This window comes from Ctenopharyngodon idella, chromosome 2 (assembly GCF_019924925.1).
Source record: "Ctenopharyngodon idella isolate HZGC_01 chromosome 2, HZGC01, whole genome shotgun sequence".
NCBI lineage: Eukaryota > Metazoa > Chordata > Actinopteri > Cypriniformes > Xenocyprididae > Ctenopharyngodon > Ctenopharyngodon idella.
The window spans coordinates 13901140-13921590 of record NC_067221.1 but is presented as its reverse complement, the minus strand read 5'-3'; the positions used below and the strand labels follow the sequence as shown (position 1 = coordinate 13921590).

The 20451-nt window shown below is 37.9% G+C and overlaps 1 protein-coding gene across 2 annotated transcripts in view; it reads left to right on the top strand.

Annotated features, from left to right (window-relative positions):
* The first annotated feature begins 4240 nt into the window (after positions 1 to 4240).
* The window catches only part of fndc3ba (fibronectin type III domain containing 3Ba), a 140603-nt gene continuing 124392 nt past the window's right edge, over positions 4241 to 20451 (top strand). The window contains exon 1 of one of the 2 annotated variants that reach the window (XM_051917714.1): positions 4241 to 4416. The gene's annotated coding sequence lies outside the window, so the exon portion shown is untranslated. The remainder of the gene's footprint in view (positions 4417 to 20451) is intronic. The other variant, XM_051917722.1, reaches the window with a different exon arrangement.

Here is a 20451-nt window from a genome sequence, read left to right as displayed (position 1 = left end):
CAGATTTCATCAAAAAGATCTTCATTTGTGTTTACAAGATGAACGACAGTCTTATGGGTTTGGAACAACATGAGGGTGAGTAATTAATGACAGAATTATAATTTTGGGGTGAACTAACCTTTGAACACATCAACATTGTCATATCCGTTAGCACGCCAGTCACTCCGAGAGTTGTCATGACAGAAGTACATTTCTTATACATTTTCATGAAATTGTCCAATCAGACAGTTCAATTTTCCAGCTGCGCTTTTGAAATCCATTTTAAGACATGAAATTCCCTCAAATGAAAATGGGCAAATTCCCTTGCAAGACTGAAATGTTACCCTTAAACGTTTAATAATAAAAAAGTTTGGCTGTGAGCATCTAATGTGTATCTAATGTGTCTTAATGAACATAAACCTTCCGGCAAATTCTTTTAATCTGATGTAGTGGAGTCTCCAAGGAAAAAATTAAGCAGCATTTCGGAATGATCTCTGAATTCTGGGCAGGAACCCAAGCAGTGAACTCCTGTAAATCCAGGCCATCTTGAATCTGTCCTCTGTTTTTCACTGTGTGTGCAATTCATTTTTTCCGCTATTTTGGTCTCCAGAGAGGAGTCTCACTGAAGAATGTCTTTGGTTTTCATTCCATCTCAAAACATTCTTCCAGGTGTCCATACAGGAAAAAGTTCATGTTTGTCCTGTTAATAACAAACAAGAGTGGGAAATACGTTATCTGATCAATACAGCCAAACACTTGTGTCTGTCTCTTTCTGTTTGTGTGTGTCATGAAATATCATCACTTTCCATCCACCTCTTTTCTGGCAGACATGAGAAGATTGCATTACCCTGGTGTAAATACAAAGTAGAAACACATGTTCTAGCTGTTGATGGGAATGTTTTCAGTTTGATTCAATAGAAAAGCTAAAGGTTTCCATACTGGCCAACCCAGTCTCATGAGAAAATACATATGAATTTGCACAATGCCATTCATTCAAAACCCTTTGATTTGTAGAAAAAAAGCATGAAGTTCCACCCCTAAACATAACCATAAGCAGAAATATGAAAATAAATTGAAGGAAAAATATGATATGATGCTAAGATGCCTGGCTCAGCTTGACCTTTGGCTTCACGGATCTACTGTCGATGAGCCCTCACAATGGACATTCTGAAACATAGGGACAATTACTTGTAGTTACAGTTTGCATATTCCTTCAGATTTTAATGACGAAATATGCAGTCATTATGGTTTGCTGTGGTAGCAGCTAGGTACATGTTTTATGTTTAAATTTTCATCTATACACACTCTTGCATTATCAGACCTGAGCTTAAGAAGGTAGAGAGAGAGAGAGAGAGAGAGAGAGAGAAAGAGAAAGAGGAGGAGGAGGGGGGGGGGGGGGGGGGGGGTGTACTCCACACCCTGGAAAGCGCTTTCATGTTAGAATCAGTGTACAGACAGCTCTTCCTTTTCCAGACTGACACCTCTGACACTATAGGGAACTTCAATAGGAGGGAACACCCTATCCCGTATCAGCCAGAAGCTGTCTGTGATTAAGAGCAGCACATATCCGTTAGAAGATGATTGTTGTCCTTATTCACTCAAAATCTTCATCTCCAGGAAATCCTCTGACCATTCAGCCACTCCATGACACCAACATTATTTCACACTGTCACAGAACACAACACCTGGACTCTGCATTGACATGATCCACATTTGCACCACACTAACATTTTTATTCAACTTATATTTTATTTAAGTGTGCTTAACCTCATTCTCTGCTTCCTTCATCAATATAATTACCATTCAGGCTTAAAGCAATGCATTTATTTGGTAAAACCTACCATATCTTAAGGTAGGTTGAGAAAAAAAAAAAACCATGAATTTTGACCATGAAATCAAAATTGACAATTATTATTTTGTAATGGAATATTGCAGTGTTTAATATAAATAATTTATCAGTTCAATTTATTTATTTTTATTAATGTGCCCTCATAATCTTTAATCAAAATAACTTTTCTCCCTCTTGCAGCAATATTTATTCTCTGACGAAGTGTTTATTGGCGCGAGGGCGGGACAACGTCACATGACATCACAGCAATAGCGAAACACAAGTCGCGCCCTACATTTTTTCTTGTTCGAGAAGCCATACTACTCCAACTTCTGTTTCATAACAACTTTAAAGGGTACGAATATCCCCTCAAGAAATAAAATCAAAATTGACAACATTTTAAATCCTTTTGTGTTTCACGTAAGAAAGAAAATCATACAGTGGTGCGTTTCCCATACAAACAAGGACAATGTAACCTAACACACTGCTTAACCACCATAGTGTGATGTTGTAGAAACTAGCTAGTCACGACAGTTTCCCGGGTTTGGAACAACATGGGGTGAGTAAATGATGACAGAATTATTATTATTATTATTAATTTTCAAAACGTGAACTTAACTTGAGTGTTGATTTATAAGACACATACAGCAATTCAGGGGGAAAAAATTATGCATAGACCTCTGTCTAGTGCTGCTAGTTAAAAATGCCTAATATAAATCACTCTCTCCAGTCATTTTCCACTTATCAGACATTTAAAGGCTCGAGGTTGATGCAAAGGATTTTGTAGTGAGGTCATTTCACTTTATTCCCATGAAAGAAATGTCCAAGACTTCACTGAAGCAACTTTGTCATTGTATGTGACCGTTTTAATGTTAAAAGAAGGCAAAACTGATCATTTTTATATCGTTCAAAATTTGGGGTTAGTAGGATTTTTTAAAATATTTTTGAAAGTCTGTTTCAAGGCCTCAATAAAAAAAAAATAAAAAATAAAAAATTGAATTAATCCAATATCACGGAAAATTAGTTATCATAACACGTTACAATGTGAGCAATTAATAGCTCCTGCCCTACCTTTACTGTCCTGCTGGTGGCAGCAGACACATTTACACCGTGTGGCTTACCTGCCACTGTCAGCGAAGTGAAATGTAGGACAAGGGGCATCGAGTTTGTTCAGCTGTGCTCCTCTGATTTTGAGATTTAAAAAGTATTTTCAGCTACCTACATAATTATGCCATGAGTCACGGATATGCAGTGGACTTAAAATAGTTTGCATACATGAATGACAGTTTAATGAGCCATCTAATTTTCTAAATGTGTCTTGTGATGACTGACTAGCAAGCTTGCAGACAAGCCTGCAAATCTGCAAAATGATTCAAACAAAGGATGGTGCAGCAAACAGTGTCCCACAATATGATGACATTCAGGAGAACTGCAAGGATGTAACCACTTATTCACATTTAGGGGGTCTAAGGGTAAAATTTATAGACTCAACCATTGGAAAACATTTTGATCGATGAATGAAATTTAGTGACCCCTTTTTACAATGCATTAACTAACATTAGCTAACAATGAGCAATACATTTATTACAATATTTTTAGGCTAATATTTGTTAGTGTTAATTAGTTCATAAATCTACAATTGTCTGTTGTAGCTCAGGTCCATTAAATAATATTAACTCATACAACTTTTGATTTTAATAATGTATTAGCAAATGTTGAAATTAGCATTAACTAAGATTAAAAATGCGGTATAATTAGAATTTTTCATTGTTAGTTCATTTTAACTAATAATATTAACAAATGGAACCTTATTAAGTGTTGCATAAACAACAAAGCACAGGAGACAGCAATAAAAACCAACTATACCATACTCCGTTTTGGGTAGATTACTTTTGTTAACAAATTACAAAAAAAAAAAAAAAAAAAAAAAAAAAAAATCAGTAACATAATATTATAATCACATAGTCACAGTTAAGAATAATCTTGAATTATTTTGAAAAGCTTGTTTTTATAAAAATCCAATCAGTAATTTTATTAAGTACCAATGAACACTTACTAAACACTAAAATAGTGAGCTAGTAAAGATTTTTAGCTAATCTTTTCCAATGACATAAGGTAAGAATTGAATTGTAAAGTTATATTGTCCATGTGTCTCCTTGAAAGTTATTTATCCGATGTATATTTTAAAATGCTAATCAGAGAATGAACCAATTTGTTGCCTGATGATCAATATGTAATCTTGTAAAAATCCATAAAAACAACCTATAATCTGACTGGGACTATTGAACCAAACATGAACCAAAGCATTAGGCTACTGTTTTTGTCGTGTAGGCTATAGTGTCTGTGTCTGTGCATGTGTCTGGTGGTGGTATTTAGGTTAAATCGTCTTTGAATTGTTCCCCTCTGCTCTGAAGTTCGTTTATATGGTTGCTTACGGTAAAGGGGGCAGGATCAAGCTCACATGTGCTGTGGGACATAATTGACATGGCCGCGGAATCTCCCCCTGACTGAACGCTGGTGGAGCAGACTGGAGCAAGGATTGCCAAAGTTGTGTCTGGGGTGAAAGTGGAGCTCTGGAGTTTCTTTCAAGATCATTTTATTGCAGCGAGGTAAGTTTTTCTTATCGCTTACTAGCTCTATCTTTGGCTACAGTTCGCGTTTGTGTGCTTTTTCCCAATTAAACGATGAAAATATGTTGATAACGGGAAAGTTGCGTGCATTTTTGTGTCTGGATGGCGGTGACGCCGGGAGTCTGGGTTAGTTGGCCAACCAGTAGATGAAACGGAAAACTTAGTTATTCCTCAAGAAAACAGGCAGCACTGCATTTGTTTTTTTAGAAACCATTATTTACCTGAAGATGCTTAAAACTCGACATGCAACTTTGTAACGACTTTCGCGATTTACGAGAAAATTCATAGTTTGACGTCTTCGTCGTTGAATTCCAACTTTGGAATTTTGGATTTTTTTTATTTAGCGCGTACTGTTACGTAAACGTTAGAAAAAAAAAAGTTACACTTTAGCTTAATTAAAAATTATTTTGTATTTATCCGTCAGTCTTGAAGTGATACCAAATGTTTCGGTGAAATTTATTTGGGATGCTGAATTTCGCTGTCTTTCCATAGCGATTACAGTGTTGCAAAACACTCACTTGCTGGAATGATGTTGAATAATATTTGGCAAAGATTTAAAGGAATATGATGATGGATGAAGTGAAGTTGGTCAACTCCATCATGCCCTAGTATTCCAGACAGCCTATTCTTCAACAGCTGTGTCTGTTTATGGAGGAAAACATTAGCTGCTGTTGTCCTTGTCCTGTCATATATTGTGCAGAAAGTATCTATACTTCTCGATACTACTTTCTGTTTCTGTTCATTTTATTGGTTTGGTTTAATGCAACGCCGTGCATTGTTTTTCCAAACGTTAAAAGTACTAGTTGCTCTTTCGTGCCGGGAATTAAAGCGCACTAATTAGCAGCTCTGGAAAAAGACTGAACGTTCGCTTTTAATCTCTTGGATGATGTTGTTGGGCACTGAAATGACGCTTCAAGATAGATTGTACCATGAGGTCCATTCCTGCCTGGATCCAGAGGGCTTATTGGAGAGAAAGAAGAAACATATCTGTGAGAGGAGAAATGTGATCTGCAGTCAATGACGTCAGGTTTGCATTCTCCAGCTGAGTGAGGGATTTCATAACTTTTTAAAATGTAAATTACTGAACTGGATCGTGATAACTTGTGTTTAAAAAATATCTGCAGGAAAATAAGATGTTGCATTCCTCACCTTCTTATTATTTGACTCTGTCTACAAACCAGTGGTTCTCAACCAGGGGCCCGGGGCCCGATAGTCAGTCTTCCAAAGGGGCCACAAGATGATTTAAAATAAGCTATATAAGACAATTAAATATGGGTAAAATATTCTAAATGCATCATTTTAACTGCAGCATAGAGGTCTATGTGGACTGATTCCCCCCTTACTTCGCATGGAATGATACACACAACTTGCAATGGATTTTTTCCCACCTGCTTGTTTTAGGTCCTTGCTACTTTTTTATTTACTTTTCCCCAGTGGACATTTTTGTCAAATGCACACAAAGCTTAAAATTATTTTCTATATAATGTTAAAAAGTCAATCTCAAAACATATGACTGGCTGCATTTTATGCTTGCATTGTGCAACACTAGTGCAATAATGACCAAATGACTGTACGTTATCGCAAAAAATGATACAAGACCCTGTCTGGGTTTATTTCATGAGATTTATAGTGACAGTTTGACTGTACATTATACTGTAAAGGTGACCATTGTCATTAAAAGCTGCTGGATATTATATAGGAAATATATCTGAATACAGTGTGTGGGTTTGGAGTCAAAAAGGTTGAGAATCATTGTTCAAATGCATGCACTAACTAGGAAAATGTGCAGAGCAAATAACAGTAGAACTGTAGTTTTTCCACGTACCCAGTGTGCAGCATATAATTGGTATGCTTTCAAAACAAAGTAGGTTTATTATTTTTTTGGTCGATATCTGATGGATTGTCTTCAGCAGCCTCTGTTTCATCAGTCCAGGTCCTGCGCTGAGATAGCTGGCATCGGGAGTTAAACTTCCTGATTGGGCATAGCTGCAGGAATGTGCTCTTCCTTTGAAGTCATGGGGTTGTACCTGGTGAGCTGGAGGTCTGTTTCCCCAGGGGCTACCCAAAACTACACATACCCCCCCCTACAGTTCTCCATCATTTTGGGAGCAGCTCTGTGCTTTGATGTGTGCTGATGTTACGCAGTGCAGCGTGATAAAATCTGTTGTGATTGTTCCTAATTGCAGCGGAGAGTCCACCTTCTTGAGGACATTTCCTGATTTTCTCTGACTGTTGCCCTTTGAAGCAGCTTCACATCTCTTAGTCACACTTTATTGCTCGGTAGATTGATTCTGAAATTCAATTTATTTAATCTTGTCTAGGTTGAGATATTTCTTCTAGCAATGCCTCATTACTATATTCTTTTGTCCAGTGAATTCAGTGGCATTCATCTGCATTGTTTTGAAAAAAAAAAAAAAAAAATAGTAGATGAGTAGAAATGCAGTGATGGTTTTGGTCAACGAAGTCTCATCATCTTATCATTAGACTCTATTCCCTTGACCTCATTAGGCAGAGAAATCCAGCGTCTCTCTGACTGTTAAGCAAGACAGAACAAGTTTGTATCTGTGCTTTAACCATTAGTGCTTGGGAAATATGCATGCGGAGATGATGTGGCTGTCAGCTGGTCCATGAATCAGGATCATGCTGCTCATCTTGAATCAGCCAACCACGGCCACATATAGTGGCATTCAGAGGAGTTAAAAGGAGAGATCTGCATAACAGTAATCACCAAGGGTTTTTTTTTTCTCATGCTGTCGGCTCTCACACGTCTCGTTTGCACTCCAGCTTCTTCTCCTGGTGAATGTGATGCATGTTTGTTTGGCACATAGCTGCTATGTTTGCATGTTAGGCTTTTCTGTCTTCTTGGTGATTTACACTATTGTTGACAGTTGATTTAGATGAAGATAAAAGAGGCCTTTTATCTTCCTTTCCCACCATCTCCACCTAACTGCACACCCATCACTTTACCAACAGTGCAAGCGACAAGCTGCAGGATGCTTTAGCTGGATGCCATAACATACCTTCTTAAGCTGCTTTGTTTTGGATCTCATGCAACAACCGACTAGAGGTGAAGAGAGTTGACTAGTTGATGTAAATTTTAGTTTTGATATCTTTAACTTAACATGTTGACAGCGTCTTGTGCTTTAGTTTGTTACAAGTTCGTACAGTAAAACCCTCTTGGAAAAGTATTTATTATAAAATGATTTATCTGTCCACATCAATATATTTTTTTTAATGTGCCCTCAAAAATCTCTTCTCTTCTCTTCTCTTCTCTTCTCTTCTCTTCTCTTCTCAAGTGTTTACTGGCGACATGAGATTGAACAATAGCAAACTACAATGATTCAATCAATTCCCGATGGACATAATCAAGTCCCGCCATACATTTTTTTTTTTCTTGTTTCAATTATACATTACAATAGGGAAGAAAACACTATCGCAAGTTTCATGCCAACTTTAAATTCAGCAGCACCGCTGCAGCCATGCACATTCAGACAGATGTCTTTTGTCACTGTGTGAAATATTTTAAACTTTTTTTTTTTTTTTTTTTTTGGTACTTGTCCTGCCATGTATGTTGCACTTTTAAACAGATAGTTCACACAAAAGAGAAAATTGTCATAATTTACCTGTATGACTTTATCTAAGGTCCAAGGCTGTTTTGGACCCTTAAGATGTGGTCACATTTTTCATTACTTGGCGATATTTTACTGGCACAATCAAGACGTGTGATTGGGAGTTTTGCACGAGGGTGAAAAAGTTCCTTATTCAGATTTTGGTCACACGAATTCATGACGCTGACCCACAGAAGGTGTTGAAAGTGACTTTTATATAAGCTGTGCTTTTGTAATCACTGCGCTATTGACATTTTTGCCTGCAAAATTTTGCTGAAATTTTGCTAATGTTATCATAACTTTATTGACAGTTTTTGTATGGACAAAACAGTTGCAATGAAAAAATGTCTCCTTTTGTATTCCACAAAAGAAAGTCATACAGATTTGAAATGAGCGTGAGTAAATGATGACAGAATTTTCGTAGTGATGGAAACTTTGGCTAATAGTGATAAATATTAAAAAAAAAAAAAAAAAAAAAAAAAAATATATATATATATATATATATATATATATATTATAATATATTTTGAAGCCAATTATTGATCAGTTGACTGAAGTTAAATTGTGAGACTGATTACAAAACATGTTTTATATACTTAAATATATTGACCTAATTTCCTTATCAGGCAGATAGTTTTTTGAATTGTAAAAATGTATCGAAACGGTTTCATTCCATTGTGCTAGAATTAAACTCAAAAGAACGTAGCTTTGTGTATCTCTTTCTTTGCAATTGGTGGAGAGAGTGAGATGCTGCTACTCACTCCATGTCACTCTGGTTCCTGACATGCATCCTCTCTGTCATGCCAATGCATTATTCAAATGGCCAGGCCTGCACACTTAGCTAAAAGCAGAGCGGAAAAACACTCAGTGTTTGGTCAGGTGGCCAATGGTGTATGTTCGTGCTTGCATTAGCATTCAGAGTGCAGAGACGGCCGTTGTTAGCTGGACGATGGAAACTTCAGATGCGACAGCAGCTCATTAATGACGCTTTTATTTGACTGGAGACTGTTTTAGCCGCCGTGCATGTGCAATGAGAGCCTGGCATAAGATGCTGCATTTATATTGGTGCATTTATTGCTTCTTCAGTCTGTTGTAATCCATACAGTGCTCTCTTACGATGTACGTATGCTCTGTCCGATCCTCTCTCAAGCTACCCTATGCAAACACTTGTCAGTAGTGTCATTGTGCATATATTTGTAGTCCCAGACTTCCTGTTTTTCTATGCCCACTCCCCTACCAGCAGGACCTTAGACCAATACCTCCCACAATCCCTCCATCTCACCGGGTCTTGTTAACCCATCCCCCTCCTCAAGCACTCCCCCTTATAGTGTGTGAAATCTGGAGGCCTGGTGGAAGATGAGGAATTTCACCCTTTGACCTCTGAGAGCGAGGAGGGGTGGACGGGGGCTATCCATTCTAACTGCCCAGATTTCTTTCAGCCTGGTGAATTTTTCCAGCTAATTCATATTATTCTTTTGGATTAGTACCACTCATCTCTCTTTGTTCAGTAGCCATGTTTTGGATGTGTGAAATTACCAAAATACCAAAATAAAGTAAACGGGGAGGTCATGAGAATGGCAGCCATTGCTGTGAGGGCAATGGCATCCCAGGTGGCACTGGAGGAATGTGTCAATGTAGAATTTTCACTTTCTACAGCATTCCAGAGTCACCAGGGGGTGAAAAGGCTCTCCTTAACATTCCTGTTTGGGACTGTGTGATTTAGCAGTAATTTATGTTTCAGTTCCTGTTTCTCGCATTTCTCACATTTAAGTCAATGTGATTTATTTATTTTGTAATTATATGTTTTCTTGTTTGGTATATTCACTCATTATCGCGCAGTTATTAAAATTCTGGCCGATAAGTATTTTGATGTTATAGCTGATAACCCATAAATGACCAATATTAAAATTTCTGTATTGTCTAAATAAATCAAATTAAAACACAAAAATGACATAAACATATTTATTGCTGAATATTAAATGCATTTAAAAAATATAATTTTTACTTAGAACATTGCACTTAAATAATATAAAAAAAAATATTTAAGATTTACAGAGAAGTACTTGTAAAATATATTCAATTATTTTACCTGAAGATATTACACTTAAATATTATATTGCACATTAATATAAAAACATTTATGGTATATTGCACATTGGTAATAAAATGACAGTGCAATGAGGTAAGAATACTATGGGTAATTTAATTTTACATAATATAATAATATTGTGAAATAAAATGTTTTACATCTGCTATTATCTTTTTTATTAACTTTATTTATTTTATATATTACTTATTTAAAGCTGCTGTCCGTAACTCTTTTTGTGTTCAAAATGTACAAAAATTATACAATGAGCGATACATCATGAATCCATTTTCCAAACCGTGTTTTTGTCTTATCCTGAATCACTACGGTACACTTATAATAAGTCTTTATATTCGGACTATTTTAGACTGGTTCAGGTCGTACCACTGCGGAGTAGCACAATACCTGCGTGACTCGTCATAGACCTAAACAGAGAGAAGTAGCTCCGGCTACAATGTTCTTCTGCAAGACACATGCAGTTTTGTTTATCAACCACTAGAGCACCAAAAGTTATGGACTGCAGCTTTAACATCCACCAATAAATAAAAAAACTCTAATATCAGCCGACAATTATGGTACATCATGCATCCCTCATGCAACCCTAATTTGTAAATGTGTTTAGAAGAAACTAGAGAGCTTAGTTGAGGCCAGTACCTTTCTCTCAGTGACTTAAGGCAGGAACACACCAAGCCAATGCCGACGAACTAGTGGCGACCAAAGCAGACTGTGGGGTTGGCTCACGTCGGCAGCGTCTGGGTCCAAAGTTGCCCTGACACACCAAACCGACGCTCGAAAGCCGACGGCCAAGTAGCTTGTCCGTTCTGCGCCTGCGTAAGATGAAATGCCTTTCCGTACCAGCAGGTGGCAGTAGCTGAACAGCCAATCAGAATGATCAGACGGACAGATGGACCGATGAGCGCCGACGATCAACATGTCGAATCGGCCGAAAAAAGCAAACAAGGAACCGCTTCAGCCAATGGTGCGGAACACACTGAGAAAACTTAGTCGGCTGACAAACAAAAACTGCCCGACGGCCAACCGTTGGCTTGGTGTGTTCCTGCCTTTACAGTTGTCTAGGCTCTTGTCCTTAAGCAAATGACCGGATATATTCCCTGTGCAGATGCTGTAACAGTGTTGTGTGTGAGGTGGAGTTGAGAAGCAGGACCATGTTTGAGCTTTTCCAGGGTGTCTGCAGATGCTGAGCCACACAGGGCTGGCTGTGTTTTGGCGGCTAGCTGTTCTTTCCCCCAAATGACCCGGTGAGGAGCGACGGACGGGTTTCTGTTTAAAGGCTTTGTGTGCAATGAGGAGGAAATGGTTATGTTTGTTTAAACTGAGCTGCCCTCTTTGAGTGTGCTCAGCCATGTGGGACAAATGAGCAAAATCTGTCCCCCAATTTCAACACCCCCACCCCATTCCCTGTGTCTTCTTCTGACTGAATTCATCACACCTCATTTGGCTGGGGGTTGGGGAGCCCTGAATGTTGTCTTGGGCATAGGATTCAGCCGTACCAAAGTGTTGACTCATTCAGCATTCCAGGACTATAAAATGTCCATCCAAATCTGGACTCTGGGACAAAACTGACTGCTTCTGCATTGAAATGCAACCTTGACTAGAGGTTTGTGTGTGGAAACTTGAGGTTTATGAGTTGCTGTCTTGAAAATACTTTACTGTCGTGGTAAACATCTATCCCCTGGACGAATGTGTTTTCTTGAAGAAAGAGCTGACTGCTTAAAAATGGCATGTGTGAGTTCAATCCCAACCTTTGTAGAAGAGCCATCAATTGATACAGATTTTCTTTCTATGAAAGTCAGAGGTGGCGCACAGCATATATTTATTATTATAAATATTCAATAACACATTTGGTCGTATACTTGGACAGACAGATGAAGAATGCTGCTTGACTATGTGAAAACCCACTGTAGCTCGATTATAACTGCATATGTGAATGTTCTGACTGCCCTGGATTCATGCACTGATCCTCCTCACTGATCTGAACTCTTTTTCCTAAGTTCCAAAGAAAAAAAGGAAAAGAGAAGGAAAAATCCTGAAGCACAGCCATGTGTATGGAGTGAGTCATTTTCATGTGTTTGTGGGAGTTAGGCTGCTTCCTCTCAGCTTGGTCTAAACACAAGTTCAGTGTGCCAAAAAACAAAAAACAAAAGCTCAGGAGAGCTGAGATCTGTGAGCTGTGTGGTGATGACCTGGCTGTTTACACTCTTAGTAGCGAGGTGCATATTGAAGGTATTTTAGACGTTACTGTTTTTTCCTGTTTGTGGACAGACTGAGTCACCAACAAGTCTAGACCAACCCACTACAAGAGCCACTGTAGAACTGTAGTATCTTTCAAACTTCATTCTTTAATGTCACACACTGAACATCATTCTTCATTTTAAATGTGGTTATAAGGGGGATACTCCTTCAGAGCAGCATTTATTTACCCAGAAATGGAAACTTAAGTCTGAAACATCACACTTAAAGGGATAGTTCAGCCAAAAATTTAATTTCTGTCATCACTTCTGTCTGGAACACGACTGTTTTTAGCTGTTTGAAAGTCAATGAAAGTCAGTGTGGTTAAAAACAGAATAACAATGGACCTCATTGACTTTTAATGGAATTGTCAGAAAATTTTTATGAATTTTTAGTATTATTAAAAAGTAATTTTATTTAATTATAATTTTATGTAATTTTTGATTGTCAATTGTTTTTTTGTTTTTTTTTAATTTCTATTTAGCTTTTCGTTTTAGTCAGTTTAGTATTTGACTTAGGCTGCTTGACAATGCTTATAAAATGTATATAAATGTGTATAGAAGTGAATAAAAAATATTATGAAAGGATTTGAGGCTTGGATGCCACCTCAAAGACGTGAGACTTAAACTCCACGTCAGAGACTTGTCTGACGCCCATAAACGCATTCTATTATTATGAACCTCTCCAAGTAATCATTATCACTTTGTCATATTACATCAAAACTGTGATATTGCAGTTCAATATCAGTGTGCTGTGTAGGCAGACAGGCAGATGTGCTTATGTTGCTCTGTGGGAAGGTGTTTCTGCAGGAGTAAGACTGCCTCTTCCCTCCTCTCTGTCCTCTTGCATTAACAGCTACGTGGCAGTCGCACGTCGGTCAGGGACTTGGAAGGAATTTTACTGCCTCCTGGACTTCTGCCTAGTCCACATCCAGATGGTTGGATGAGTTTTCTCTCTCTCTCTCCTGCTCTCTTTGGCAGTGTCAAGTCGTTTTGCTCTCATTGCTGCTAAATGATAGACTGACTGTTTCATCTTTTGAACCATTTTCTATTAAATATCTCTATAGAGTTCCTGTCTTTCCTGACTCGGAAACCTTTGTTTACAAAAATCTGACCTCCGGATCATATGGGACTTTTCTAGTACAAGTTCCTCATGTTGTTGCATTTAGCTTGGTTTTTTTCTCTTCTTTAATAGCTTTTGAAAACTTGGCAACTTGTCTTTGTTGAGTAACGGCACTTGAGACACGAAAACCTCAAATATTAATAAATCAAAGTTTTTTTTTCAGCAGTAGCTTGCCAATAATGACAGGCCAAAATTAAATGAATTAAACTAATTGAGTAAATATGGTAAAATGGACAAACAAAGATTTTTAATTGTTCTTGGTTATGCATAAAATTACTTAATGTGGGTGTTGCGCACATATAAATTTAATTCAGGTCTGTTTTTGAAGCTAAAGTCCCGTTCACACCAAGGACAATAACTATAACAATGACTACCAAGTTATTTAAAATTGTTATAATTCTATGAGAATAGGGAAGTCCACACCACAACTATAATGATAACAAAATAGAGGAATGACATCACTGAAATTATTTTCAGAATTTTTTTCTAGCTGATGAACAGCGTTGGGGGTAATGCATTACAAGTAACACGAGTTACGTAATCGAATTACTTTATCCAAGTAAATAGTAAAGTAACGCATTACTTTTAAATTTAAAACAAAATATCTGATTTACTTTTTCAAATAAGTAACGCAAGTTATTTTGTTTTCCCATTTATTGACTGACTTATTACTTTCTATAAAAAGTAACTAACACAATTAGTTACTTTTTTATAGTAACGCAATATTGTAATGCATTACTTTTAAAAGTAACTTTCCCCAACACTGCGGATGAATGATTAAAAACGCTGGCAGCCAATCAAAATCCACCTGATCTTAATGAAGAGCTCAAGCATTTAAAGCAGTAGACAACATAACTGTAGCACATGCTTATAATAATCGTCTATTGGGGTGGACACACACATAATTATCTTTAAAAGTTATAGTTTTTGGTGTGAAGAGGCATTAATTCAATGCTAGTCTACTAAAAACTCAAGGTGAAGTAGTTTTCTGCTTGATTAGTAATAGGATCTGTTGGCAATTTAAGATACTTGAGCAATAAATGTACCTAAAGGAGAAGTTTCTCCATCTACGTCTGTTCCCTCATTAGAGACTGGAGCTACTTTTCACCCCTGTGGTTTTCAGGAGCCTGTTTAGTTTAGTCTGAAATAGTCTGAGGTAACCATTGGTGATAATGATGCTGTATGGTTGGCAGAAAGAATGAGAAAGAACGTGTACAATTGGTCCATGCCTGTCTTTCTGCCAAAATTGCCTCAAAGCATAGTTAGGCTGCTGTTCCCAAGGCCTTTCTGATTTCCCTCTGAAAGAATGGCATTGTTCAGGGCGGCCATTGCCTCATTTTCATATAATGGCTATAGGCCAGAGTTTTCCAGAGAAGATTTTTCCTTTCCCATAAAGGCGAATTGCCTGGTGCAGAAACTATAAACCATGATGTGGGTTCGTTTGGCCGAGCTTCATGGTGTGGCTTGTGTGTGGATGCTGGACTTGGTGACCAGCTGGGCCAGCTTTCATTACCATCAAATGTGTGAGCCTCCTTGATCAGATGTACAAATCTATTAACCTTAATGTCTTATATAGGCACCTCAGCAATATCTAAGGTACCCTCAAGACTCCCAAAACTAATCCCGTCTAACATCCAGTAGGCTAATTTGTGCTATTACTGGGATAAAATGTAGTATGGGAAGAAATAGGATTGGCACAAAACATGATCAGCCTAGTGACACTGAACACCAGTCTCAGGTCTATGCAAGAGCCTGGGGTTTTTATGACCTCAGAGGAATGTATAAACAGGGCGAATTCCCACACATGAAAAATGGTAAATGTTAAAGAGGCGTTGTGTGCAGCTTGAATCATTACTTCACAAGCTGCAAATTTGAAATCATTTGTATTGCTGTGTGCCAGCACTAGGCAAAGTTCTCTCCTGTGAAGAAATTCCCTGAACAACGGACTGTTTGAAGGCAAAAGGGAGATGTCGGGGGTGGGGGAAACTCCTGAATGACGTGGTGTGGAGCGAGTCCTCTCCTCAGCTGTCTGAAACAGAGAAAGCAGTGTTGCTGCCGTCCGTACTGCCCATATGTGTTGATTATTATGATAACCTATTGGGGATGTTGCTGGTGTAACAGCATCCTTTCTTCCCCTTAAGTTTCCACCTAGATTTCTATCTCACAGATTCCCAACATTAACCAGGTTAATTTGACTAGCCAATCTTGAACTGCATCTGCAGAGGAAACATCTGACTGGACAGTTGGCAGCTGGTCTTTTCCAGCAAAAATCTGATCCTTAATACAATGCATCTGTGATGGAAAGCAGGCCCACATTTTTTCCTTTTAATTTGTTTAATGCATTGTCATGGATTTTTTGGTATGATTGTTAAAAAAACAAACAAAAAAACCAAAACTGAACCTGAACTTTTAAAGTTGATCTTTTTATACCACTTTAGAGTCTTTAGAGTGCCCGCGTTCACTTTACATGCACACTGTAGCTTTTTGGAGCCAATCAATGTAAATGTATAACAACAATAATAATAATAATAATAATAATAATAATAATAATAAACTTTTTATTTTAGAGTACAATAGTCAAAAATTTGTCTTTTTTTATAGGTTACAAATATATTACTATGCACATTTTCGTTTTACAGTACAAAACAAATTAACCCAAATATATAACTGCTGAACTTAAAAATCAAATTGTTATTAAAGGGATAGTTCACCCCAAAATGAAAATTGTCATTTACTCACCCTCATTCTGCTCCAAACATATTGACGGTAGCCATTGACTTCCATAGTATTTTTTTTTTCCTACTGTGGAAGTCAATGGTTACAGTCAACTGTTTGATTACCAACATTGTTTAAAATATATTCTTTTGTGTTCAACAGAAGAAAAAAAACTCATACAGGTTTGGAACAACTTGAGGTTACGTAAATGATGACACAATTTTCATTTTTGGATGAACTATCCCTTTAAGCTTGAATATTGTAAGCTATTGAATATTTCTGTTCTCACCTTCACAAGTCAAGCCTTAATTTTGGTGGAAAACTGAATAATACTGTAATTTTAATACTATTTTTTCCACTGTTTTCTACACTAAATTCTCACAAAAGAACAAATGTAATAATCAGTGTCAGTAAATATAACCTTAAGAAAGCATCACAGTAAAATCCTGCAGAAGTGAAGTGTTATTCATTGGTAATATGAGGCACATACAGCAGTGAGCCAGGGACACCTGCCACTTACAATGTCAAAGTACTGTGCCACATAGAGTTCACAGTTGTTTAAGGATTGATTAACCTGGTGGGCCGGTGTCAGTAAGCCCTGGAGCAACCTGTCGTAGTGTTTTCATACAGCTGTCAGCAGTGATGTTGTGTAAGCAGGAGTGACCTGTCTCACTGCTAATCTATCAGAATGATGTAAGGTTGTTGTATCACTCAAAGTGGGATCTGACCCACTGCTAGAACAGCATGCAGCTCTTCTTGAATAAGTGAAGGTACATGCCCTGTAAACGTTTTTCTTTACAGCTGACAAAATAGACAGCCAAACTAGAGCTAAATCCTAATGTTATTGAAGGTGTGCATGTATGAGGTGTAATGGCAGTTCACGCATTCTTCTAACATCTGCAGACTCCATATGTGTAAGGGGGGATGGAAACTAATGCCAAAAACGAAAAGCCATTCTGGCTTTGTGTTACTGTAAAAGCAGACCCCTAAGCTGGTTCTCATCCAGCCTGTAACAGTGTCTGTCATTGAAGTCAGATGTGATGAGAATAGGGTGGTGGAGCAGGACGTTCTGTCAAATGGGGTGTGAGGCCAGCGCTGAGGTCCATGCTTTGGGATTCTGTGCACAACATCTGCTCTGCTTGTTTACCGGAAGAATTGTGGAGTGGAACCTTCTCTGCTGATGTTCCAAAACAGCTGGCTTTACTGGCCCTCCCAACAAAAACGGCATTAAATCTCAGATTTTGTGTGTGTGTATGTGGAATTGCTGCACATCCAATGCCCAAAAGGATCATGTGTAGTTTTCCTGGTTTCTCTAATTTGAGTCTGAATCAGTGCCCAGACTTGTTGCAAGCTCATTTTACCGACCACTGCCATGGGAGCGAGCTGAGCTCCAAGGAGACCTTTGCAATGATGCGGCCGGGTCCAGACTCACTGACTCCTCTATCACATGGGAAATGATGCAGGTCAAGCCAACTTGATCGCTTTCCCACAAAGCTGACGTTCAACGGCTTGATCTCAGATGCCTGTTGCCCCATTGGCTGTTGTGACTGGGTGATTATGCATGGAAGTGTTGTGTGCTTCGCTGACAGGGTGTAAATAATGCCCTGGCGCTGTCTCTATCCTGTAATGGCTTTCAAAGCAGCTGCCGAATGCTCTCATGCTGTATCGTGCCAACCTCACCCTTCAATACATGGAAAACTCCTCTCTCACTCACCTTACTTAACGGAATATTCCGGGTTCAATAGAAGTTAAGTCACTTACATCATTACATCATTTAAATCATTTACATTGCTTCTGTATGAATGTGCAACGTCAAGCCTTGTATTCTCTTTCAGTAACCACAGTCGGGCTGGAACTAACAATTATTTTTTTCAAATGGTTAATGTATCAATTATTTTTAATTAATCGGTTAATAATTTATTTTCTGAATTGTTGATTAATCCTTTGGTTAATTTACCGATAAATAATAACTGTAACTAATGTGTTTATGAACTTTTACCTAATGATACTATTTATGACAAAAGGTAAAGTGTGAATCTTGAAATGTTTTGTTCATTCAGGAGATTAAAGGGATAGTTCAGCCAAAAATGAAAATTCTGTCATTAATTACTCACCCTCATGTCGTTCCAAACCTGTAAGACTTTCATTCATCTTAGGAACACAAATAAAGATGTTTTTGATGAAATTTGAGAGATTTCTGTCCCTCAACTGACTATTTGATGCTTCAAAAAGTTCATAAAGGGATTGTAAAACTAATCTATATAAATTGAGTGGTTTAGTCCAAATTTTCTGAAGAGACTAGATTGCTTTATATGATGAACAGATTAAATTTAAGCTTTTATTCACATATAAACTTTGATCAGGAACATAAACAAAGCTCAACCGAACCTGCTTGATGCGCAGGAACAAACCTCTTTCGGAAGCTCAAAGGTGCTGTGTAACACACGAGAATGAACCTCATTGGTTCTCGCACGTCAAGCGAACATGCTTGAACTTCCGTTTACCATAACTGATGTGTGCGTTGATGATATATGTGAATAAATGCCTAAATTCAATCTGTTCATCATATAAAGTGATTGTGTCTCTTCAGAAAATTTGGACTAAACCACTCAATTCAAATGGATTAGTTTTATAATCTCTTTATGAACTTTTTGAAGTGTCAAAGTGTCAGTTGCGTAGCTGTCTATGGAGGGACAGAGAGCTCAAAGATTTAATCCAAAAGATCTTTATTTGTGTTTTGAAGATTTGGAATGACATGAGGGTGACTAATTAATGACAGAATTCTTATTTGGCCTATACCTTTAAAGTTGATGCTTGAGTATGTTTGTTCAGCTGTTTGTTCACACAGTCACATTCCGCATTCTAACTAACCATATCGGTAACCAGTATCAAACATGGCGGTGTCCATAAAACCGTCGGAAATGAAGCCGGCATCATTGGGGATGACCATAAACAGCGCAACGAATTGATGCATTCCATGCAAATCGACTAATTTACGTGTTCGACAAAAATTAATAGGATGAATTTTTTTCATGCCGACTTTAAAGACCTCAAACAATTTAATTTCTGTCAGTTCTATCACTATTTCAAGATCTTTTTTTTTTTTTTTTTTTTTTTTTTAATCTCTCTTTTGTTCTTTTGCACTGGTCCTGGAAGCACTGTTGGAAAAACTGACTGTTGTGTATTACTTGGGATATTGGCTTCTCATACTTGAGACTGGGTCCTGTGACAACATTTTTTTTTTTTTTTTTTTTTCTCATAAGCAAACCACAGCTGTCATCATTTTGGCCTCTTTAATGCATTTAAGTCAGTGGACCTCTAGAAATGTAGATCCACCTACTCAGAACAAGCCACAGCTCTTTTAGTGTTGTTTTCATGGACCACTTGGTTAGGCAGAAGCTGGTGCCAGCTGATGTTCCAGCAGTTTGAAGGAAAGCACGTTCTCTCCAAAAATATGCCTTTGAAAACTTTTGGGAACATTTGCTTGGTTGCCTTTATGAGGCTGGAGGAATTTTTCTACAGCTTCAGTGTGGTTGGTTTGGAATGTGAATGTTTTTGATTAGGGCTAAAAGACTGACAGGGTCTGAGATTTTGTTTTTTAACAGATTTGAAGAGAGACAATGATGACTCTGAACTGTGCATTCATGGTGGTACAATAAAACTTGTAGATTTGGAAGAACGAAATGCTGAGGCTGCCATTTGTCAAGGCCAGGTCTGGACATGTCAGAACTCAAGAACCCTGGATATTTTTCTGCAAGTGACTGGTATTTGCTGGAAGCCAGGTGAGGTACTGTAAGGTGTTGCTGTGGAATGAGAAGGTCTTTCATTGAAATTGTCATTGAAATGTCAAGACTGCCTCATCCAAGACGGCCTCATGTGCCATTTCGCTTGCATACTGCTGCTGCACTCTTTGTTCTTATTAAGGGCTCTTGAGGTGCTCTTGTGCTCAATCAGCCTTATAAAAACGCTTGTGTCCCAGGCTGGCTCCATGCACAGGGAAGCCTTTGTTCCTGACAACTCCCCAGTGCAACAAACTGAGTCTGTCAGACAGGCCTCCTCTCTTCAGGTTTAGAGTCAAGTGTCCCCCAGTCTTGTTTATCTGAAGTGGCATACGTGCTGCTCGCACTATCAAAACATAGTAAGATGAGGTCTCGGGTAATTATTGACAGCTCTCTTGTAATTATTGACAGAATGCAACTTCAATGGTTGTTTGATTAGCCTTAACATTAAAAT